This window comes from Cydia splendana, chromosome 22 (genome assembly GCF_910591565.1).
Source record: "Cydia splendana chromosome 22, ilCydSple1.2, whole genome shotgun sequence".
Taxonomy (NCBI): domain Eukaryota; kingdom Metazoa; phylum Arthropoda; class Insecta; order Lepidoptera; family Tortricidae; genus Cydia; species Cydia splendana.
Genome location: NC_085981.1, coordinates 6,604,601 through 6,630,598, shown reverse-complemented (window position 1 = coordinate 6,630,598; position 25,998 = coordinate 6,604,601). Strand labels below are relative to the sequence as shown.

Genomic DNA, 25,998 nt, shown 5'->3' with positions numbered 1-25,998 from the left:
TTCCATCAATCAAAAGGGGACTACACTGTTGATGGTCGATAAAGGCTATTATTAATTGAATTTTAACAGCACGAACGCCTTATTGACAAGCGTTCTTTTTGTTAAACCCACACCTATACGTCAAATAATGCTCGCTCCACACATTCACCTATGAACGCTCAAAAATGCTTATTCACGTTCATAAACCAAGTTGTACTTTAACCATATTTAGAAAAGTCCGTTTTTTATTACTGGGTGGAATTAGGGATGAAAATCCCGGAAAAAATCAAATGCTTATCGATCATTTCACAAAATTTAGTTTTTCCGGTTTTTTTCCAGTTTAGGATGACTCATGTTAGACCGGGCTGTGGCCGGGCCGGAGCTTCCGGAGCTTCGTTTTCTATGCAAAGCGTTATGTCATCACCATGCAGGGCTCGGGAATGGCACGGTGCGGGCCCGGCCCGGTCTTGCTATGTGCAAAGCCCTGACCCCCCGGAGTTTCTTCACAATTTTCACTATGATATTGATGCATCAAGGTGATTTGTTTACAGTACCTATGTTTACAGATGGCCTACCGCAAAACGCGTTAATCGAAATTTCGTTGTCTGCCTCTCTGTCGATCGAATGGCCAAGAGTGATAGGCCCTGGGTTGTGCTATTATTATTAACACTTTAACTGTCCCTCGCCTTCACTACTGACATGGACCGATACGTCCGTGCATTACAGGTAATGCACAAATACAAATAGTTTGACGGTGCATGTCATGTAATGCACGGACGGTAACGCCCTCTACGCAGGGTTTTGCGTAATATTGCCTATTTCCTGCCTCAAACTACAGTGCGACAGAAACCAGTAGAAAATAAATGAGGGCGCCACTTTCTACGTTACTATCCCTTTTTTGACGTAAAATGCTTAAACATGGCAACAATTTAGTATTGAATATTTATAGTTCCAGTTTATTTAATTTCTACTATTTTATGTCGCACTATACCCAAAGGCACTAACTACTGAAATAATACAATAGTACTCTTTGTATATATATTTTTTATAATAAACTGAACGGGCATTGGCTCTAGTCACACCTGATGGAAAGTGAAAACAGAGCCTAAGATGATGGAGCTTACCGGCTCAGTAAGTAATAGCCTATTCACTCTTGCTTTAAAGAGACCGAGGTCAAATTTCCCAGGAAACACAGATGACGGAAGCGCATTCCATTCCTTAATCGTCCTTACCAAAAAAGATGAGGCAAATCGTTTTGTGCGGACAAATGGAATATTAACAACGAACGGGTGCATTCGCTCCTCGCGCCTGGACGTCCGGAAAGGGAAAGCTGGGATCAGGTCGTGCAATTCTTTTGCGCACTCCCTAGAAACACCGATAGACATGTAACTCGTCGGCGATGATATGAACAAGACTTTGTAACTTTGATTTGACAGCCATCGCCAAAAAGTATATGAGCCCGGCGCTCTATCGAGTCCAGGGCTGCCAGCTGATACTTGGCGGAACCGTCCCATAGGTTGCAGCAGTATTCCATGCACGAAGGGACCTATGCTTGGTGCCGCCTCACCTTAAATATTAGGACATCAAGTTTCTTGGCAGCAGTCCTGGACTCAATAGTCGACCCGAAATTTAGGTTGGATTATTATTGTTCTAATACAAAGGCCGCAATGAGATCATAGAAATGATCATATATATGGAACCCTATTTGATAGCAATCCTACAATTATGATCATACACGCCAAATTTGTTAAAATTGTGTGTGGTACTATACAGCACGTCCACGGATGATTTTGTTATTTCTTTTGCGGTATATATTCATGAAAAGAAATGTACTTTTATGTACTTATGTTTTTAAAAAATGTACTCGCACGGTTTTGGCATAGCGACATACAGGTCGTGGTCGTGCTGGGTAGATACTGCCTGGCACGACCACACTATATTTATGGTTAATTTAATGTCAAATGAATACAAAACAAATGTACTCAAATTGTACTATGTACAAGCACATCAAAATGTGACAGTCATACTGCAAAAATCGCTGTCATGATTAAATAAGAGCACCGTGAACAAAGTTTTGTACGGTGCTCTAAAAAGGTGAACCTAAGGGCTGATTTAGACGGCGCGCGAACTCGCATGCGACTTTCATTAAATTTTTTTTGATCGGCTGGTTGAAATAACTAAAATCTCATGAGAGTTCGCGCGCGCATAATGTCTAAATGTGGGATCATCAATGTAAAGGGACCTTATTGTCGATGGCGTTTACGCCGCACTGCGACGAGCAGCGTTGTATTTGTATCGGAGCATCGTTTATAATGGCGGAAACGATGCCACCAGCCGATCAAAAAAAATATAATGAAAGTCGCATGCGAGTTCGCGCGCCGTCTAAATCAGCCCTTAGGTTCACCTTTTTTAATCATGACAGCGATTTTTGCAGTATGACTGTCACATTTTGATGTGCTTGTAGATAGTACAATTTGAGTACATTTGTTTTGTATTCATTTGACATTAAATTAACCATATAAATATAGTGTGGTCGTGCCAGGCAGTATCTACCCAGCACGACCACGACCTGTATGTCGCTATGCCAAAACCGTGCGAGTACATTTTTTTAAAACATAAGTACATAAAAGTACATTTCTTTTCATGAATATGTACCGCAAAAGAAATAATAAAATCATCCGTGGACGTGCTGTATAGTACCACACAAAATTGTTGTTATTACACCATCATCTGTAAATATGTAGTTAGTTAATAAATTTGTGTGTATGCCTACTAACATTCGTTGAATGATTAAAATTAAAATGACGAAATTGATCCTTTGTTGGTCTTAAATCAATTTAATTTAATTTTTAATCATAGGGTAATTAAATAACAACAATTTTAACAAATATGGCGTGTATGATCATGATTGTAAAATTGCTTTCAAATAGGATCCCATATTATATTAATATGATCATTTATATGATAGTTTAATTAATTGCCTTGTATTTTTTAGAAATCATAATTGCCCCAATGAGGGTGCCATTGGACGGTCGACGCAGTCTTAACTAATAACATCTTATTGACATACATTCTTACATATCAAACGAGAAAGAATAAACATTTTTTTTAATAGGTAGGTGGGTAGGTAGGTAGATAGGTATATCTTTCTTTGACGTGGCTGCTATAGTCTTCAGGATTTGATTTGCCGTGTGATCATCGCTTTCCGGTTGCAACTTGATGCCATCGAGGAATGTCCATAGTATATATATGAAAAAAAAAATTATAATACCATTCATTGTATGACAATACCTTCTACTACTAGAGGGCATTCCGGGAGTGGGCAGTCAACGTTAAAAAATGTTCAAACGCTGGAAAGTGCAGGGGTCAAAATGTCCATACGGAACCGGCTGTCTATGCAACTAGACGTAACTAGAAGGAGCCCCGCTTCGCGGGGCTCCTATTTCTCGGCGGTTTGCCCTTCGGGCATCTGAAGCTACCTAACGAACCTAACCTACCTACTTTTTGCCACATAGACAGCCGGTTCCGTATGGACATTTTGACCCCTGCACTTTCCAGCATTTTAACATTTTTCACGTTGACTGCCCACTCCCGGAACGCTAGAGGGCACCTTTAACCTTCTTTTGGCAGTGATAATAATATATCCTTACAAAAATAGGTTAGGTGTCTAATTGTGTATCAACGATATTTTCAGTGGCTCATCTCTGTAGCTTACTGTTATATATATACTAGCTTTTGCCCGCGACTTCGTCAGCGTGGAATTATTAATTTAGGTAGGTAGCTATTATTTTATTCAATCAGTTAAAGGGTGATTTCTTGAATGAAAATAACCCTTTGTCGTTCCCCGGGAGTCAAACTATCTCTATTCTATGGTGTACTTTCGTTTGGGCCAAATACCTTTTGCCAAATTTCACTTCCCAACAAACTTATCGCAATAGTTTCATTTCCCAAAGGAACCTTTAGCAAAGTTACACTTCGCATATAATTTATTTGGTCAAATTATCACTTGGCATGATTTTACTTTGTCAAATGTTGTTAGGACAAAAAATTATTTAGCAAACGATTTTTATTGGCTAATATTATATTCCAAAAAAGCCGTTAAGTGGGTTAGGTTAGGTTTACAGAAACGAAATGCTACTAGAAAAGTGGGTTTGTTTAGGTTCGAACTGCGATCCTCACAGAACCGAACTGCTATCAGAGAAGTGGGTTAGGTTAGGCTAGAACTAAGACCCTTACAGAAACGAAATGCTACTAGAAAAGTGGGTGGTTTTACCTCCTTTTCTACATAGTGCACCATCTACAATAATCTTTCACCGGCCCCCATAGAAATCGGTATTTTTTTTCTTAAAAATTATAATGTTTATGGTTCAACTAATCACATCCGTAGGGGGAAGCGGGGCAGCTTGGTACACCTTTTTTTGAAATCGATTTTAGGCCTCAAAATGAACTCTAAACACTTTGATACATTACATGGGACACTTTGATACATCGTTTTGGGGTACTTTGGCACGTGAATCAAAGTGCCCCGTAAGTGTTTCAAACTGCCCCGCAGAGCACACTTTACAGATCAACTCAGTTAGCTGACCAGTAGTAAACTTTTTAAACATTACAAAACGTCTATTAAGTGCGGTGCTATTAGAACATACTACAGTTATGTCAAAAATGCATTTAATTCGGTCGACCGCGGTGCTCTATTAGCAGAAGTAAAAAAAGAGCTACCAGAACTTTACAAATACATTTGGCAATGCTACGGAGCACCTTCAAAATTACTTTTTGGAAATGATATTATCTTGTCAAGTATGGGCTGCCAACAGGGAGATCCGCTTGGGCCTGCCATTTTTAGTTTGGTCATTCACCCCATCATCTCTAGTCTAAATTCAAAATTCAATTGTTGGTACTTAGATGACGGCTCCCTTGGCGGAGACGCACTAACCGTACTACAAGATATACAATCTATCATAGATAAATTTTCGAAAATCGGGCTTGCATTAAATTTCACTAAATGCGAAATTTTTATTCCAGATCACGTTCCATTGAATACAAAAATAGATATACTAACAAATTTTAACGCAGTTTTACCTAATATTTCCGTTCATTCAAAAACATCCCTCACCCTTTTAGGCTCACCAATTTTTGACGAATCAATCGCACCCGTCATTAACTGTAAATTAAATTTATTCAATAATACATCAGACCTCCTATTTAAAATAAATCCCCATATGGCTCTTTTCATCATTCGTTTTTGCTTATTTACACCCAAATTTATGTATTTACTCCGCAGTTGCCCAATTTGGAAATTTCCGTCCATCCTGTCTTCCATAGACTCCTCCCTTCAGGCAAGCCTTTCCAAAACACTGAACATTCATCTCGACAATAGTTCATGGACCCAAGCGGTTCTATCCATAAGGCTGGGTGGACTGGGCGTTCGCACTTCGGCCAGTTTGGCTCTACCCGCGTTCCTGTCCTCAGTATACGGCTCGCTATCTCTCGTCGGTATTATTTTAAACCTTCCTCAGATACCTGACGATGAGATAGCGAATCTAAGTGAGGCCAGGGAGGCCTGGTGTGAGTCGTGTCCGGGTGAGGACATCCCAGTCGCCCGTCACATTCAGCGGGCTTGGGACTCCCCTCCCTTAAAAGCAGCTCATACCACACTTCTTCAGGATAGTCCGGACGACTTCGAACGTGCCCGAATTCTAGCCGTATCAGCCCCCGAGTCGGGCCATTGGCTACAAGCAGTCCCTTCCCGTCAAATAGGCACCGTTTTTGACCCAAGTAACTTGAGAATAGCTATATGCTTAAGGCTTGGGTCCAAAATATCTGTCCCTCACACTTGCGCCTGTGGCAAAAACGTCGATCAGCTCGGCCGACATGGCCTTTCATGCCCCAAAAGCGCCGGCCGCCTATTTCGCCACGGTACCATCAATGATTTGGTCCGTCGGTCGCTTGCCACCGCGTCTGTGCCTGCGATTCTCGAACCCGCGGGCATGGCGAGGGACGATGGCAGGCGCCCCGACGGGGCCACATTGGTGCCGTGGAACTAGGTAGGGCCCTGGTGTGGGACGCAACGTGCGTAGATACCTTCGCACAGTCCCATATCCAGGCGACCCGCACCCAGGCCGGCGGCGCGGCTGACCAGGCCCAGGTTCTCAAGCGCCGCAAATATTCGTCCTTACTTAAGGACTACGAGTTTGCGGCGCTCGCGGTAGAGACACTGGGCCCTTGGTCAGCCGACATGCAGGCCTTTGTAAGAGCCCTGTCGGGGCGGCTGATTGACGCCACAGGGGACCCCAGAGCTGGCGCGTATTTCTCGCAACGAATCGCCCTGGCGGTTCAGCGAGGAAACGCCGCCAGCGTAATGGGTACCATGCCACAGGCGGACCTGCTAGAGGGGGTATTCTTTTTATAATTAGGTTTTTATTTTATAGGTAAGTTTCTTTTATTTTAGTTTTAATTTTAATTTCTTTGTAGTTTTAGTTTGTTTTAATAAGTTATTTTATATTCAATATGTTACATTCGTAAGTTAAAGTTAATTATGTTTGTCATGTTGGTATATAGTTATTTCGGCGTTTTTTTACACGAAGTAAAATAAAAAGTGCTGACAACCAGTTATTAAGCAGGTGCACTAAAACTACAAAAAAATGAAATCAGTGTCAGTTTTTCAAAAAAAGCTACTTTGGTTGTTTTAACTTTTCTTTGTCATTTTTTTTTCTCTTTGTACGTTCGCACTATTCAGTAAAAAAATTTCACAACAAAAAAACTGGCAGGGGCACTTAGATACACTAGAGGGGCACTTTGACATGTTCAAAACTGCCCCAATCTTTATTGTACCAAAGTACCCCAATGGTCAAATAAATGAAAAATAATTTATTAAAAATATACTATTAAGTATTAAGTACTTTAAAATAATAAGCTTACTCTATTACTGAATAAACGTACTAAGCGCTCATTATGATGTTCATCCGGTAAAGTCTAAAATTTCGCACCACAACTCGATAAAAAAATCATAATTTATTTACTATGCGACCGCGGAAACACGTTTTCACGCACTAAGCGGCAACGGCTGGCAGGAGAGATGTGCCGAAGCTGGTACCTCAATCACACATACAAAGCCACGTTTTAGTGTTGCAGAAGGTGAACATAAGTTTTTAGTTAAGGAATTAGTGTGGGTGTTCAAAACTGCCCCTTGTGCCAGTTGTGCCTATCTGCCCCGCTTCCCCCTATGCGTAAAACATAACCAAAATGATAAAAATACCAAGGTCGGGATTAAGTATTTCAAATAAAACAAAAATAAAAATATCTATTGGTATGTAAACTGTATGCCATGCAATGTTATGCTTATTTGACTAAATAATACTTGGTAAAATGAAACTTGTCCAAGTAATTATTTGCTAAACAATAACTTGCCAAAAAAGACTATTGCTAACTGAAAAATTGCGATAAGTTGTTTTGCCAAACATTTTTTTGGGAAATGATAATTTGGGAAACATAGTTTGGGATGTGATACTTTGGGAAACGTTTTTGGCCCATTCGTTAGTAAACCCTATTCTATACCCAACTAAATCGTGCACCAGCGCCGGTACTACACCGCGCGGGCGGGACAGTTCCTATTGACAAAGTTTGATGTGCAGTTGGTGTTAAGTCCCCATACAAAACACCACCCCTTTAAGGGATGATTTCTGGAATAAAAACTATCCTATGTCCTTCCTCGGGACTCAAACAATCTCTATACCAAATTTCAAATAAATCGGTTCAGCGGCTTAAGCGTGAAGAGGTAACAGACAGACAGACAGCCACACTTTCGCCTTTATAATATTAGTATGGATGGATATGCACTAGTTCAAGGACGTGTAAGGGCCATTTTATTTCAAGTTGTCCCATACACTTTCTTTTTCATATTTGGGATTTTTTATGTTATTTCTACTCAGAATCATGAGCTTTTTTTGATCGTAATAGGAGAAAAAAAGTGTCCCGAAATTCCCATAAAATTTTCGATCTTTACATTCCGTGACTGCCATACAAAGTCTATGAAAAATGGTACCGGAATGGAAATAAAAACCTTGGCACACTTTTTTTCTTCTATTAGGATAGAAAGAGCTCGTGATTCTGAGTAGAAATAACATAAAATTTCCCATATTAAAAAAAAAGTGTAGGGGACAACTTTAAATAAAATGACCCGTAAGCGATAAGATAGAGATTCCGTGTCGGTAAAAGAGATAGATAGGTATATTAATAGTGGATCGCTGGCTGTTCACATTGCACGAGGACTCTCTTTAAAGTACTATGCCTTATGGGAAACAGTCGAAGAGATAGCTCAGATCCGGAAACCGCTACCAACTTTTAGTATGTTGTTGCGCATGGTATTGGGTCTCCAAAACTGCCGGGAGACAGCGGCGCCGGCCATCTACTTCAGGCCTTCAGCGGAATGATATCATCAAAATGACTCCCGTCTCGTTGCGAATATTGCATATTGCACCCAAACTATGCATGGCACATACACGTGTGGGGTATTAAATGAAAGCTAATGAAATATTCTATACTTCATTTATACAGTGTGTACCAAAATATTCAACAGTTTAAGAGCTATTTACAAAATAAACAAAATGAGGTAAAAAAATATTCGATTATTTGGATTTTATAACCAAACCAAAAGTCGGACGTTAAAGAAATGTACCACAACATTAAAGATGACATCTCAAGGCATACACTGATATCAAAAAAATCCAAATTTGACCAAATATGTGGAAATTATGAAATGAAATGTATTATAAGTCACCTAAACATTGTTTGCAGAAAAAAAAATGGTTTAAGAGCTATAAACACAGGAATACCATTTTTTATGAAAAAAGTAGGTGTATATCGATTTTATAGCTAAACCACAGAATAAATGTGTCGCTTAACTTCAAACTCGGGTAAATCCATTCGACCCTCTCAGCAAATATCTACCCTATTACCTTTTCTTAATACCAAAATCGCATAATCTGACAGATGGATTAACCCGAGTTTGAACTTAAGCGACTCAAATAATAGTACTATCGTACAGAAAGGAAACTTCCTACAAAACCGAAGTTTGACAGCGGTTCAGGGTCGAATCATGCTATCCCTTTCTAATATATGGCACTATCTCTTTCTGCTATTTAGGGTTGTCAAAATTCAAGTGATTATCTTATCTGTGGTCGTGCATGCAAAAGGAAGTCAAGTGGTGCCAACCCTAATAATTGCTCGGAGCAATGCTGAGCCGAGCGGAGCCGAGTTTGGCCGAAGTCAGGAGTTTCGCACCCCTGGCTAAACTAAAAACGTTAATAAAATGTTGCGTATAATATTAAAGAAACCAGTTATTCAACTATACATTACAATTTAAATTTTAAATTTCCGATAAAAACTGTGAAAGTTGTAGAAAAAAAACTAAAGCGCGCCAACAATTCTATTATTTTTGTATTTGTATTTGTACAATTCTATCTTAATGCGCTCTTATTATGCAAAGAATTGTTCTAATTATCGAGTATTAAATGAAAGGACATTACATAAAATACATGAAAACGACATTTTCGACTGGAATCTTAATTTATAAATTGAATTTGCTTGTTAAACAAGCAAACGAACTGTACCTTCCTCCTTTGATAGTTGGTTAAAATGTGGCTTTTGTCACCTGGGCTACAAACACGAATGAATTGACACCTCATTTATTAAATAAGTTCAGTAGTTTCATGTAAACAGTACATGCACGCATAGACAGCAAATTCTGCCGTAGTCGAGCAAAAGATTAAAATTAATTAGACCTTTATTATCATTGCCTGGCACTACAAATATAAACTATAAACTCTGTGCGGAAAGAGAAGAGTCGTGGAAGATAAGGGAATCAATACATTCTATGAGTCGTCTCTCTCCGCACAGACTCTAAGAGAAATAAAAAGCAGTAGGTAGTACATAATTTCTCTAACATTGAAACCCTCAGGCCATAGAGTAACTGTTAGGGGCTTAGCGGGCGTCGCCTCTATGAGTTAGCAAGATGCCTTATGGAGGTTTCAAATGACCAGAGGGCTGACCTGTATGTATTTCAGAGGATCAGAGGGAAAATACTGCCAGCCTTCACAGCCTTGAAGCCCTTGCAACACTCAAGATTCCACTTTTCGAACTACTCGCTACGCTCGTAGTTAAAATTTGCTTCTATAAAAGGCTAATCGAGGCTGAATGAAGTAGATGGTCGGCGCCGCTGTTTCCCGGCAGTTTTCGAGACCCAATGCCATGTCCAACAACATACTAAAAGTTGGTAGCGGTTTCCGAATCTGAACTAAATTCCCATAAGGCAGTGCACTATTACACTCTTTACTCGCAGCGATACAAGCTGTCAACGATAAAATCGCTCAGCGGTAGGTACTCGCGAAGCGATGTTCGCTTGGCGGTCGGAGAGACCATGCAACTAGAAAAAATAGTCGTATTGTTTTACCACATCTATATCGATATTACTAACAAACCTCTGTAACTCGAAAAAAAGAAACTGTATTTCTACGTTTCTATAATTACCTGCCTAACACGAATTTTTAATGCGTTTTTAAGACGAACAAAAACCTACAAGAACCTCTCTAAGTCGATGCCCTCTATAAGACGAAACCTCGTTAACACGAAGTTTTTGGCGTTTCCCTTGAGATCCGTGCTATCGAGGTTCCATTGTACTTCTATTCTGTGACTAAGGTTACAATACTTAATTCACGAAGGCTGATATTTCCTTGTAGACCTTATTAACCTTAAATACAGTGTTTAAAACGTCAAACTCGTATTCGACCACTCGCTTTATAGCCGGGCGACAAAACTATCAGAAGTAAGTACCAGAACTATACTCGCTTCTCACTGCTCGCGCGCCAACTCATTTCTTATTTTGTAGCTCCAATCGCTTCTCGCTCATCGTTCTTGGTGAAACCAGTGCCAGTCCATTGAACCTTAAAAAATAATATATTATATTTACATTTATAACAGGAGGTACTATAAATATACCAATTATTTTACACTACTGAAAACTGCAACTAAAACGTTCGATATGTTTCGGAAATGTTTGGGCACAGTCATTTATAAGGTCAAACATGCCTCCCATCACCCATCCAATTAAATGAAATGTTCCGTATGGTGTATGTATAACTGTATACAGGTGTATATAGACGGGCCAATAACAACTGCTTTGTAGGTATCTATTGTTTTATTTTTGAAGATTCTCTACCTAAACCTACGTAAAATTGACACCAACTACGCCATTTTTGGTACTAGCATCCCGCCCCGGCTCCGCACGGGTTACAATACCTTAACAAATCATACACCTAAATCTTCCTCAAGAATCACTCCGTTGATAGGTGAAAACCGCATGAAAATTCGATCCGTAGTTTTTGGGTCTATCGCGAACAGACACACAAACAGACGCGGCGGGGGACTTTGTTTTATAAGGTGGAGTGATTATATACTCGCTGTGGCCAAGGCTTTGCCCGGCCTTGGAATTTGGTCAATGTCTCTTCCTTCGTCTCTCCCCACCCGGGAGGATATAAATAATAAATAATTAAAAGCCTAAGCCCAAACACCTATTAAATACTTGGCATGGACAAGTTACATTCTGGTCTTCATGAAAAAGTTCCATTCACCAAATAGCACTGTTTAAATGCAAATGTGGTGGTGGAAGCGGTGGTGGCCGAGTGGATATGACGTCCGACTTTCAATCCGGAGGTCGCGGGTTCAAATCCTGGCTCGTACCAATGAGTTTTTCGGAACTTATGTACGAAATATCATTTGATATTTATCACTAGCTTTTCGGTGAAGGAAAACATCGTGAGGAAACCTGCATACATCTGCGAAGACATTCAAAGGTGTATGTGAAGTCCCCAATCCGCATTGGGCTAGCGTGGGGACTATAGCCCAAGCCCTCTCGCGCATGAGAGGAGGCCTGTGCCCAGCAGTGGGACGACGTATATAGGCTGAAATGATGATGATGATGATGAAATGCAAATGTAAATAAGTTTTTGGCAAAAATTTCATTTTTGGTACAAGCTTTTATCGCTGACTGTACTTTTCTTACGATAGACAACTAATACTCATCGAGACAATTCTAAAACCCCTACACACACACAATTAGGTTGCTTTGTTTCATCACAGAGTTCCTATGGCCACCTGCTGTCTCCATCATCAGATCAGTTCGACAGTACCATAATATTATTGTATTGTCATCAGAACTACATACAGCTGCCAATTTTCATGACGCTACGATCCTTGGAAGATGGTTAAATTAGTTACCTTAGATTCCATTACATAGTTAGTTACATACAGGTCGACCTAATAAAAGCTTTAAAAAAAAATACTATCATCATTCAGGCCTTTAACATCTTGACAGATGATTTATGCAGCGTCTGTAAGCGAGGAACAACGTCTCTCGTGGCTGTATAAGCCAATGCGGGACCGGCATTTGCGACCGCATTTGTGGCAGTTGAAGCTGGGAGCCATGTCGGCATCATCAGGTGGATTGTGCCTCTTTACGCGTTTTCGGGAAATGTTTCATGAAACCATGCTTTGTCGTGGAAAAAATATACTATAAGTACCTGTATATAAAAGATTTGAAAATCTTTGGACATACCTACTGTACAGTAAATAATAATCGTATTTACTTTATTCCTCTTCAACTCGATACCTCCACCCTTTCCCGAGATAAAGGGTCTTGACATACAGACGGACGGACGGACAGACGGACGGATGGACAGACGGAAAGACAGATAGACACACGGACGGACGGACTCACAGACGGACAGACGGATAGACGGACAGACGGACGGACGGAAAACGAATTGATCCTTAAAGAGTCCCGTTTTTTTCCTTTTGAGGTACCGGACCCTAAAAAATTACTTCTGCTTATCATAGCACTCTTCCTTTGGACATACTGTATACCTAGTAAATAATAATACTCGTATTTACTTTATTCCTCTTCAACTCCATACCTCCACCCGTTCCCGAGATCAAGGGTCTTGACAGACGGACGGACGGACGGACGGACGGATACACGGATAGACGGACGGATTCACAGACGGATAGACGGACAGACGGATAGACCCACCGACAGGCGGACGGACAACGAAGTGATACCTAAAGGGTCCCGTTTTTTCATATCTGTAGTTAATGCAAATGCTCTATTTGTCAAAGTAAATAAAATATCTTCACACGATCAGGGTTTTGGGCATGTTTTGGGGGACAAAAACATGGAAATAACTTGGGTGCGCATGTTTCGGATAGATAACGAAATCCTAAAATACAGGCGGATAACACAAACAACCTACACGATATTATACTTAAGCAAATACCTTAATTAGTACATTTTATGTTGTTATGTTACTCTTGCGTAGGTATTTATTCATACTTTAGTAGCTTTCTATAAATAAGATCACTATTTTTTCTCTTGACATGTTTATTTTACTATTCTAAAAACATGACAGCGTCAAATATTTAAAAGTCGAAAAAAGTATATAATTACGTAAAAAGGCTTAAGATAATTAAGAAAAAACCGGACAAGTGCGAGTCGGACTCGCCCGTACGATGTTCCGTACTTTTTAGTATTTCTTGTTATAGCGGCAACAGAAATACATCATCTGGGAAAATTTCAACTGCCTAGCTATCACGGTTCATGAGGTACAGCCTGGTGACAGACGGGCGGACGGACGGACAGCGGAGTCTTAGTAATAGGGTCCCGTTTTTACCCTTTGGGTACGGAACCCTAAAAAAAGTAAAACCGACTTCAAGCCTTCATCAGCAGTTCCACTTTATCAAATGGCACTTTGTAACTGTAAATGCTTAGTTATTTAGTTGATGAAAATACAAAACTCGCTGTATGTATGCTTATAAGATTTGAGGAGTTCCCTCAATCCCTCATGGAACCTATCATCAGACTAAACCTTGATAAAAATGTTCTTTATAAATCTTACGGGCTTAGTAAACTTAACCAAGAGTACAAATCGCCAAAGTGAACTATGCATCGTTAAAGAGTTCCGTTTTAATCATCGTCAGCAGTTCCATTTCGTTAATTGTCACTTTAACTGATATAAATAAAAACTGAATGTAAATACCTACTTGCTTTATTGATGAAAACACAAAAAACGCTATATGTAAGGTAAACGGCCCCAAGTTCGTGTTAGTACGTTATTTCGTTAGTTTTGTTTCTGGCGCAAATAATAAGGAATTCAATTATTTTTTATTCTAATTATACATATGAAAACAATCTGTATTATTTAATCTCTTCAATAAAGTAATAACCAATATTTTAGTAATTAAACTGAGAGTAATACGACGGTCGAAACTGTCAGAGGGCCGCGAACAACTGTGTTGTATGCGTGCACTTTTATTAGGCGTAAGGTGCGCGCTCTCACTTGTTAAGCTTATAGGAAGGAAAAGCTAAACCCATTCGAATAAAAGTTTTTGGGAGTGTTTCTGTGGGTTCCTTAGTAATTGATTTGACAAGAAAAAAGATTGAATATATGCATAGAAATAACTTAAAATTGCAATAAATCGACTCACGAAATAGCGGTCATTTTATTTTTCGTGTGTCTCCTATTTCGTGCCACTAACGAATCAAGGATTTTCTAGATACATTTTGAGTGCTTGTTTTTAAATATAACAACGAAGATAATTAAAAAAATAAATTAGTAAACAATTAATGTATTTCATGAAGTTTCGTATGAGCGAAATTCGGTATATGTTTTTTTCACTAGAATTCTCATAAAACGAGTTTGAATGTGACCCGAGTTAAAATTTTTAAGGTATATTCCACGTATATTCTCATATTAACTACTAGCACAATTTTATTTATTATTCAATTTATTTGATTTATTTTTGTGTATGTTTATATTTAACGTATAAGATAGTAAATTATTTTTTGTAAATAATTTTTATTTTTTAATTTATTTTAATTTGTAATTTTTATTTTATTTATTTAAATAGTTTGGCTCTTAATCACGTATTAAAGTACCCATATGGTTTACAAAGTCTTAATTCAACCATTAAAGACGACGAGTACAAAAAACTTTAAGCTAGCTCTCAATTTTTTTTTTTTTATATTATTTTTAATTTGACCATACAATTATTCGTAAGTAGGTAAGACCGTTAAATATAAATGATTATCAGCAAATTATCACCAATTACTCTAAGAAAACTTTATGCCGAAACAGGGGACACGAATTCACGAACTTAGGAGCTGACCTAAATTTGTATCACGAAATGGGAGCCAAATAAGAGGTTCACGACAAAATTCATATAAAATAAAGTTTCAACTAAAACCCTACAGTTTATACATTAAATTATCAACAAAGAACTAATATAACTTATTCAAAAGCTTTCAAGGTAATGCTTAGTAATATTTAAAAAAATATACAAACTCTCAACTCACTCTCAAGAGCCTTAACCTGCCGAAACAGGGGCCCTTTACCTTATGCCTATAAGATTCGAAGAGTTCCGTGGATTCCTCATGGATCCCATCATCAGAACTGGGATAAAAACGGGACCAACTTGGAACTATGTATATACTTCCAAACTAAAAACTAATTTTCCAAATCGGTTCACCACCACCAACCGGTTGAACTTGTTACCTAAGTAGAGGTTTACAAAATTAAATATACTTAAGGTCACTGTGGGCAAGACCGGCATACTTTTTTTTCACTTTGGAGTGATCTAGTTCCGTTAATTATTAACCTACATTAACGCTTGTAATCGCATACGATGAAGAATTTAATAACTAGTAGTTCGCCCCGAACTGAGAACTCGCGGTTAACCAAAAATTATATAGCGATTGACTTTATTGCACCTACTTAGGTACTCGTATAGTGACATAAAATAATAGAAAATAAATGAGGGCGCCAGTTTCTACGTAACTGTCACATTTTTGACGTAAAATGCTTACACATGGCAACAATTTAGTATGGACATTTTTGAGTTCCATTTTATTTAATTTCTACTATTTTATGTCGCACTATAGGCGGCAACTGACAGATTTAAGCAAAGAGTAGTATGTATAATATAGTTGGTCAAGCAGATCTTGTCAGTAGAAAAAGGCGGCAAATTTGAAAAATGTAGGCGCGATGGGATATCGTCCGATACAAAATTTGAATTTCACGCCTTTTTCCACTGACAAGATTTGCTTGACCATCTATATATAGAACAAAATTTGAAAAATGTAGGCGCGAAGGGATATCGTCTGATACAAAATTTGAATTTCACGCCTTTTTCTACTGACAAGATTTGCTTGACCATCTATATACAGGGTGACCTTAGCCATTGGACAAACCCTGATATCCCACGTAGGGTTACTTCGCAGAAATGCTCTAACGGTTATTAATATTTTAATTAAAAAAAATAAATTATCATACAAAAGTTATTAACAATAATCGACAACAAAAAGAAACATACTGTATTAATCATTGGCAGTGCTTATGGCATTTTTTTTGAAAATGTGCGACAATGATGACATTTGTCAAAAGTCAGAATCTTATTAATGTCATAAATAAAAAAGATAATCAAAACGGTCCAAGAAGGTTTTATACTATTTATTACCTCAGGAGCTATTGACACAGAGGTTGCTCCAAAGTAAAAAAATTGTAATTTGTTAATTTATTCGTAACCGCTACACCGATTGTTATGATACTTTGTATACTGGTTCTAAATACCCTGATGCATATGTACATTTCGGCTTTGTCCAATGGCTAGGGACACCCTGTATAGGACAAAGAGAACTTCTCGTGGAACTTTTTTGCATCAATTTTGAAGCGCCATCTGTAATTCTTAACCAGAAACATCAACGTCAATATCAGGGGTGAAGGGGCATAAATAGCGTCTAAGGACCTATGTTGCGAACGTAAAAAACTTCGACTTTGAAGAAAGGCTTCAGGATATTTATTAATACACGAAAACAGATTAGGTACTTTTAACTTGACTGTTGATGTAAATAAAGTACCTATCATACACGGCTGGAATAACACACAATTGACCACAAAACACAATTGAACGCAGCACAGGTTGTGAATCTACCCGCCCTGATTTTTTCTGAATTTTCTGATAATAAAGTTCTCAGCAACTGTGATGGCGTATGAAAACTTTGTTTCTTTTAACATTGTAAAACTGAAAGTATTTTTATTTATATGAATTATGTCGTAGTACAGACTATAAATACGGTGTTATAATATTTTGAGTTTTATTCGACAAAGTTGTTTTTTTGTGACAATTGCCTCCATGGCAAGTATGGCAACGCGATAAATAATCTGTTCTATCAGATGTTTATTTGTTTGTTTCATGCCCTGGATACAAGACTTTTAAGACGTTCTGACGAAATAAAGTGAAGCCATATTAACAAAAAAAAGTTTAGCGTTAAGTAATATAGATGGCGCTATTTTTTCGAATAAAGGGCTTTGTATACGGCTGTCCCTCCCCTGGACTTAAGTCACCACCATAGAGATAAAAATAAACTGTATCTGTGCTAACCTGAAACATTTCCTGTCAAATGTCAAATACTTATGTTTATTTTATTTTTATCTTGCTAATTATTCCAAAATGGTAAATTTAAAAACGATATTATAAAAGTGTAAACCAAGCACTTTCATTTGATACCAAACTCGACCATGTTTCTTGCAATTAAAATTACCAGAATAGCAAGACCTCTTACAAACAGCTTTTTGGCCTTCTAAGCTCTTCTAGCTCAATAACCCCTTGATCGGGCCTGCTCATAATTTAATGACTAAAATATAATGCCGTCGACTACACGTTTACCTAATTTCATTTAAATTAGAACAAATTTACTTAAGTTATTGAGTATCAAACTATCTTCTGCCAGTTCAGCTTAAAAACATCGAAATGCCAGGACGTGCCCCTAGCCAGCCGCGTGTTCAAAGTCGAATGTAAGTACTTCGCTTCGCTTCGCTCGCTCGTTCGATTAATAGTTTAGCTTTAGTGACAGATCATTTCAAACACAAATTAAGCAAAAACAATAGTTTTTTTTTTATTTGGCGAGTAGACGGACTTCCCGTGCAGTTTAAGGGAAGTCCGTCTAGTAATGATATCAGCCAATCTATGGGTGCGTATATTATTTTCGTAGTCAAATTCCTAAAAGGAACGAATCAAGACAATGAAAAGTGTACTTTAAACTTGTTAATATGGGGTGTAGATTAGAAATAAACACCATTTTTCTAATACAAAGGCAAGTCGCCCATATACTACGAAAATGGGGTGGTAAACTTTTTTTGGCAAATAATTACACGTAGGTAATTATTTTTTTGATTTCCGAAATAAAGGATCAATAGTCATTTAAACTGAATTTCAATCGTTTCTTTTAATTTACTGAGATCAAAATTTAATAAAGTACCTAACACCATGCGAAAAGGATTCAGGCATCAACTCGTCACACCAAAATTTTGTTATAACCTGTCACACCGCCAAAAGCGAAATAATTTGTTTCAATTCGTCACAAGTAAATTGAGTTCTCAAAAAAAAGTCACATCATCAGCATCATCACAAAAACGTCAGCGTCAGTCATTAAGTCACATCATAGTTTTGTAGCTATTGGTCACACGGCAAATCTGTTCCTATTCGTCATCCCGTCAAACAGTTCTAACTGGTCACAAGCAGGACTGAAAGGCCGTCGTGCGCAGTGATCGATTCTAACCTATGCCTAACCAGGCCTATGTTTCAACCCTCCCCAATTTATCGATATCGATAAAATACGCAAGCATGTAGCATACTACACTATTTAAGTCTGTTACAGGGCTCGGAAACCGTTCTCAACGCTCAAACCGGTTTCGTTCATTTGCCCGGGAACGAAATGGATTTCGTTTCCGTTTGCGGTTACCGGTTAAAGAACTGTTCTTTTGAAATAACGGTTTACACCAATTACGTTCTCGTTTCGTTCTTGAGGAACGAAATAAACCGGTTAAATTGAAAACGTCGCAGCAAGATAAAATGAGTATTATTATTTGTAACCGGCAGAATATCAGTGCTTTCCTCGAAAAAGCGAAGCGTATCGCTGCGTAGGAATCCTTTTGCGTCCTGCAGTACGCTGTGTGCGCCGAAATATGTGTTTTTTGTTTATTGTTTTTTTATTACTTTTCTACTTATTAATTAATTAGTGCATGTTTGTTACATGTTTTTCCTGTTTGTTAATAAATAATAGTTTCAGATGTTTTATTTTATAATTTTATTTAATAATTTTTTTATAGCAGCTTTAGAATGATTATAGAAGAAGGTATTATTAATTATTTTTATTATTGATTAAAATCAACCAATTATTTATTTATACAAGAAAACTAATCAGTTTCATATTTGCCACCATCAATTAGCCCATCTGCTTGAAAATTAAAAAAAAAACCGGCCAAGTGCGAGTCAGACTCGCGTTGCAAGGGTTCCGTTCGTACATAAGAAATGTAACATTACACAATTTTTAACAATGTATTTTTTATGTGAAACGTGAGTGAAAAACCCGTAGGGTCGGATCAAAAACGAAGTAATTAAGTCCGACTCACGCTGGACTGCACATTTCTAATAGATTTTCCTGTCATCTAATAGGTAAAGAACTATTTTATGAATTTTTTTCAAAAGTTTAGACCCAGTAGTGTCGGAGATAAAGGGAGGAATGGTCAGTTTTTGCCTATTTACTTGAATAACTTCTAAAATGTTTATCCTAAAATTATAAAAAAAATATATTTGGATTCTCACAACTTTTATTTGATACATATCAACACGATTTAGTTTGAACTTTTTTATTTTTAAATTTTCTCATTGACCCCCTAAAAGTGGCCCCCATGTTTAGTTAAGGTATCATAGTGGTTATCCGGGTCAAGGTCCGGGTCCGAGTCCGAGTCCGAGTCCGGGTCCGAGTCCGGGTCTGAGTCCGAGTCCGAGGCCGGGTCCGAGTCCGGGTCCGAGTCCGGGTCCGAGTCCAAGTCCGGGTTCAAGTCCGGGTTCGAGTGCGGTTCCGACTCCGAGTCCGAGTCATGGTCCGGTTCCGAGTCCGGGTCCGAGTTCGGTTCCGAGTCCGGGTTCGTGTCCGGGTCCGAGTCCGGGTCTGAGTTCGGTTCCGAGTCCGAGTCCGGGTCCGAGTCCGGGTCCGAGTCCGAGTCCGGGTCCGAGTTCGGGTCCGAGTCCGGGTCCGAGTCCGGTTCCGAGCTCGGGTCTGAGTCCTAGTCCGAGGCCGGGTCCGAGTCCGGGTCCGAGTCCGGGTCCGAGTCCGGGTCCGAGTCCGGGTCCGAGTCCGGGTCCGAGTCCAAGTCCGGGTTCAAGTCCGGGTCCGAGTGCGGTTCCGACTCCGAGTCCGAGTCATGGTCCGGTTCCGAGTCCGGGTCCGAGTTCGGTTCCGAGTCCGGGTTCGTGTCCGGGTCCGAGTCCGGGTCCGAGTTCGGTTCAGAGTCCGAGTCCGGGTCCGAGTCCGGGTCCGAGTCCGAGTCCGGGTCCGAGTTCGGGTCCGAGTTCGGGTCCGAGTCCGGGTCCGAGTCCGGTTCCGAGCTCGGGTCTGAGTCCGAGTCCGAGGCCGGGTCCGAGTCCGGGTCCGAGTCCGGGTCCGAGTCCAAGTCCGGGTTCAAGTCCGGGTCCGAGTGCGGTTCCGACTCCGAGTCCGAGTCATGGTCCGGTTCCGAGTCCGGGTCCGGGTCCGTGTCCGGGTCCGAGTCCGGGTCCGAGTCCGGGTCCGAGTCCGGGTCCGAGTCCGGGGTCCGAGTCCGGGGTCCGAGTCCGGGTCCAAATCCGGGTCCGAGTCCAGGTCCGGGTCCAGGTCCGAACCGGATCCGGGTATGAGTCCGGTTCTGGTTTCGCGTCCGGGTCGCAGTCCAAGTCAAAATCGAAATTCGAAATCACCAAACGTGAACTATGCGTCGTTAAAGAGTTCTGTTCTAGTCATCATCAGCAGTTCCACTTCATCAAATGCGACAGTTTTTAATGAAAATGCTTGATTTTCTGATGTAAATACAAAAATCTCTATACGCATGCCTTTAAGATTTGAAGAGTTCCCTCGATTCCTCATGGATCCCGTCATCAGAACTCGAGCTTGACAAAAATGTGGCTTAAAAACTTAACTTGCTTAACAAACATAACGAAGACGACAAATCGCCAAACGTGAACTATGCGTCGTTGAAGAGTTCCGTTCTGATCATCATCAGCAGTTCCACTTCATCAAATGTCACTTTTTTGGATGTATATGCTTATTTTGTTGATAAAAACCCAAAAATCACTATATGTATGCCCTTAAGATTTGAGGAGTTGCCTCGATTCCTCATGGATCCCATCATCAGAACTGGGTTTTGACAAAAACGGGACCAATCTGTATGCATATACGTACAATCATAAAATAATTTTCAAAATCGGTCCAGTAATTAAGTAATGACGGAGATATGGAGTAACAAACATAAAAAAAAACATACAATCGAATTGATAACCTCCTCCTTTGGGATTTGGAACTCGGTTAAAAAGGATTAACAAAATTCAAAATGAATATCTAATATCTATAGACAATAAATAATTTGCACGCCAGCGTGTCAGCATTGTTTGCTTAATTACGTCCACCAACATTTCATATTCTTTTTAATTTGCATACAAAATGCAAGGAGGAGAGGAGGAGAAGCTGATAATACAATTCAGAGCGTTATATCCTTTCAGACTAGGATTATCAAAAAATGTGTACCCACTTATTTTACTCACAGTTGTCAGAATCGAAATTATCGGTCTCTTCTTCATTGAAAAATGGTTGACTGTCCGGAATATATTTACAACTTTGTGAATCCATTTTAAATGTAACAAAACACCACCAACACCAACAGTCAAAACTCACACGCCCAAAAAGTATAAATAAGAAAAACTGGGCAAGTGCGAGTCGGACTCGCGCACCAAGGGTTCCGTACCATAATGCAAAAAAAAAAACGAAAAAAAAATGCAAAAAAAAAAACGGTCACCCATTCAAGTACTGACCACGCCCGACGTTGCTTAACTTTGGTCAAAAATCACGTTTGTTGTATGGGAGCCCCATTTAAATCTTTATTTTATTCTGTTTTTAGTATTTGTTGTTATAGCGGCAACAGAAATACATCATCTGTGAAAATTTCAACTGTCTAGCTATCACGGTTCGTGAGATACAGCCTGGTGACAGACAGACGGACGGACGGACGGACGGACGGACGGACGGACGGACGGTCGGACGGACGGACGGAAAGCGAAGTCTTAGTAATAGTTTTACCCTTTGGGTACGGAACCCTAAAAATAAACAATTCAGTCAGCAAGCAGCACCGTCAAGTCAACATCGAGATCGAGTACTTAGAGCGGGTAGCCGGATAATGTATTAATATTGTAGACGGCTGAGATTAACCGGTATTATATCGATCCTCGAGAACGAAAACATTTGGTTCTCTCAACTAACCGGTTAGAAGAGAGAACTAAATTTTAAAGTTCGCGTTCCATAAATTACCCGGTTTATTAATGAACGAAATAATATAACGGTTTATGAACGATATTAACCGGTATATCAATACCGGTTCCGAGCCCTGGACTCTGTTATGTTGGTACTATTGTTCTTTGACAGTTCTTTGTCGTACATGTTATGTTGGTATGGTTGGAGAACCAAACTCACACACAGACTGACAAAAACTGATTCCAGTCGCTAGTATGGAAGTCCCGTCTCTTAAAACGTAGTGATTAGGTATCTCTTTGATGTTGACGGGCTTGCCTTGTAGACGGACTTGCCCACAGTGACCTTCCCTTCATTATCTTATAGTTTTGAGTAAAATTGCTGTGACATATTATGGACAGACAGACAGATGCATGACGAAACTGTTAGTGTTCCGTTTTTGCCATTATTGCTACGGAACCCTAAACTTACAGTGCTTAGTAAATTTCAACTACCTATTATCGACAAACAAAATATTTTTCCCAATAAGTATGTAGTTTATTTTTTGTAACTGTTAGACAATTCGTGTAATGAGCTTAATAGTTAATATTTACTTACTCTTTTTTTTTACTTTGAGAGCGCACCACCGACATTCTTAGTGGTGAACGTATTCGCTGTGGCCGAAAACGTGTTTGTAGATGATTGATTATCTTAAATCGCTACTTTAAAATTTTGTTACATTCCCACAGCCATCGGAAATTTCTTCTCTTTTATTTAAACTTTAGATTTTCACGCGTTCCTGAAACTGAAAAAATCTGTACACATGAACACTGAAGAACGTGGGATTGATGGAAGAAAATAATGCCAAAACCTGACAAACTGAAATCTAAATTTGTACAATGTAGCAAAATGCATTGGGCACTACAGTTTGTTGATGGCTAACTACCTATATTCCATAATATAAATATCCAGAGAGGAAAATGGGGACTACGTTTGTATGGAGAACCGGTCATCCCCTTTCCTCTTAATAACTTAATATGCTTCGGCACATGATTACACATATTTATATATGTAGGTACGTGCATTGTATTTCCATATCTTCCAAGCGGAAAGCCAGACGGTGCTTGCTGGATATTGGTTTCTGAAATCTTCGAAAGAGTCTTGGGTCATATGGAAATAAAGCTCATTGTATAATATTCTCCTTTTTCTGAACGTGTCCACCAAAGTGGATGTTCGTCCCATTACCTAGAGCATTACCAGAAGCATATAGGTATAAAGGCCAGCGCAAACCGGCGGAGCGCAGCGCAGATCACCGAGGAGGATTTACGCCGCGCAGCGCTCACCGGCGAGGTGAAATCCCCCGCGATATCGCGAGCGCGCACAGCCCAAGCGCTGGCGGCCGGCGCACCAGAGAGCACTTCGGCGCAGGCCGGGAAATGCCGCGGCATGCCGCCGCGTGTACTCTATCACAAGGGATTAGTGACTAGTATGCACGAGTTCTCCCCCGTCGTCCCGGCGCTACTCCGGCGCACGCCGCGGGAGGCCTCGGCGCATGCCGGGGGATGCCGCGGCATGCCGGCGCCTACCGCCGCGGTATCCTCTAACGTGCTCCTCGATGCCACGGAGTAACAATCCTCCGTGATGCTCCGAAGTCGGTCTCAAAGCATTTAAATTTATACCTGAAGGTAATTGAAATAGGGAAGAAAATACATTGATAATTTTAAAGTGATCTGCGCTGCGCTCCGCCGGTTTGCGCCTCTACGGGCCCCCAGGTTTCTACGGGCTCTGGTCGTGGTAGGTGCAGCATGCGTGGGCCAGGCAAGCCGAGTGAATTATGTACCTATTTTACCTTAACTTTGTTCACCTGTGTATCCTTTCCAAGATAATCATCTTTTTTAAGATGTAACCCGTATAATTGGTATATCATTTTAATTCTATAATAAATGATGCTTTACATATTCAGCATTTTTTTCTTGGATATTAAATTCTTTACTTCGATTGACGTGTTTATTATTTTCGTTACTATGACAGCGTTAATATTAAAAAAAAAAATTATAACGTGAAGGTTGAGTACTGAGTACGCAGGTGATAGTACAGTGACATTAGAACTCACACAAGCAAGAACCACCAACGACGATTTAAATGAATATCATAAACATTTAAATACTAACTTTTTGGCGTTTATCGTGCTTACTTCGTCTTTGCGGAAAAATTACCACAAACAATGGGCCTACCGTGAAACACAAAATTCCAAATTTTGTTAACTGCCTCTCTATCACTCTTGCATATCCGAGCGATAGAGTGGCAGATAAAGAAATTTCGATTTTCGGGTTTCGCCGCAAGCCCTCTGTAAACAAACCGCCTTGATCCATCAATGTTATATAGTTGGTCAAACCAATTTATCCGTCAGTAAGAACCGGGAAAACTATAGTCGTCCTTTTCTTTTGGATGCTTAGTACTAGTGTAATGTGTAAGACTAAGATAGTATGATTGTCTCTGTATACGATTGAAATGAGACAGTCCTTTGAAAAAACTATATTTATTCGGAACATCTGTGAAAACTTGATTACTTATGTATGCAAATTTTCAGCTTCATTGAACATCCGGGAAGTGGGTCTTTAGGTTTGATTGTTACAAACAGACAACGGGACAGGTGAAAGTGAAACTACATAAAAACTTGTAAAAATGTGGCTTTTAGTTCAATTTAGTCCAATTTCTATTGGAATTTCTGATGAAAACGTCCTTATTGCACTTGAAGCATAAAGACGTGCCCTTATTTTATGGAAAGCCACAAATAACAACCAATTCGAGCCTACTAGGTGGCAAAATACGAGTAGGTTAAATACACGAGTCTAATCAAATAAGGATTTAACTATTTAGCCAAATATTCTTTATTGTGTTATCCCGGCATAATTGCCACGGCTCATAAGAGAGAGCCTGGGGTCTACTTGACAACTAATCCCAATAATGGGCGTAGGCACCAGTTTTTACGAAAGCGACTGCCTTCTGACCTTCCAACCCAGAGGGTAAACTAGGCCTTATTGAGATCTAGGCTTTATTGTGCCAAAGTTACCTACTCGTAAGTCTCGTAACACAAACAATAAGTTTCACAGAACAAAATTACTTACATATAGGTACCTAAACATTCTAAACAAGTAAACATATTACTTTTCTAATAAAAGGACTGAAGTGTAGTGCTGCGAAGACGGTATTTTAATGATATATGGATATACATGGTAAAAGAAGTAGGCATATTTTGCGTGGTCTGACGCACCTGGCCGGTGTTTCCCGATTTTCTGTCAATGTCTGTGAAGACCTTTCTTCACAAAATACCTAAAATGAATAATAAGTAAAGTTTTAAATTAATCTAAAACTCTCCAGTTTGCTATTCATTCAAACTGAGAAAATCCAAATTTCTAAGTCGGTATACGACCGGTGTCTTATATGCCATTGAAAATTCAACATTAATAACAACTAATTAGGCATAGCGTCCAATGTAGAGTATGGCACAGGCACTAGTTCTTACGAATTTTACCTGAATTTATTAATCAAAGGAGCTGATGTAAAAGTGAGTTGGGAAAGTTGGCAGCTAGTCGCCGAAGCTCCGGTTTCCTCGAGATTAGCCCCTAAGCCTGCACCTAACATACCCTGGCTCATGG

General features: G+C 39.5%; 1 protein-coding gene and 1 long non-coding RNA gene across 6 annotated transcripts in view; one reads left to right on the top strand and one right to left on the bottom strand.

Moving 5' to 3' along the window:
• The window catches only part of LOC134801589 (uncharacterized), a 44,345-nt gene that overhangs the window by 14,393 nt on the left and 3,954 nt on the right, over positions 1 to 25,998 (top strand). The gene's annotated exons all lie outside the window — the stretch shown is intronic.
• On the bottom strand, positions 1,006 to 24,350 carry LOC134801590 (uncharacterized). Of its 4 annotated transcripts, none has more exons than XR_010145704.1 (4): positions 24,189 to 24,350; positions 22,958 to 23,138; positions 10,807 to 10,916; positions 1,006 to 1,344 (listed from the first exon to the last, which is right to left on the bottom strand). It is a non-coding gene; the product is annotated as an uncharacterized LOC134801590 (long non-coding RNA). The 4 variants fall into 4 exon arrangements; XR_010145705.1 differs by having other exon boundaries at positions 22,958 to 23,144; positions 24,204 to 24,350; XR_010145702.1 differs by lacking the exons at positions 22,958 to 23,138; positions 24,189 to 24,350 and adding an exon at positions 13,305 to 13,421.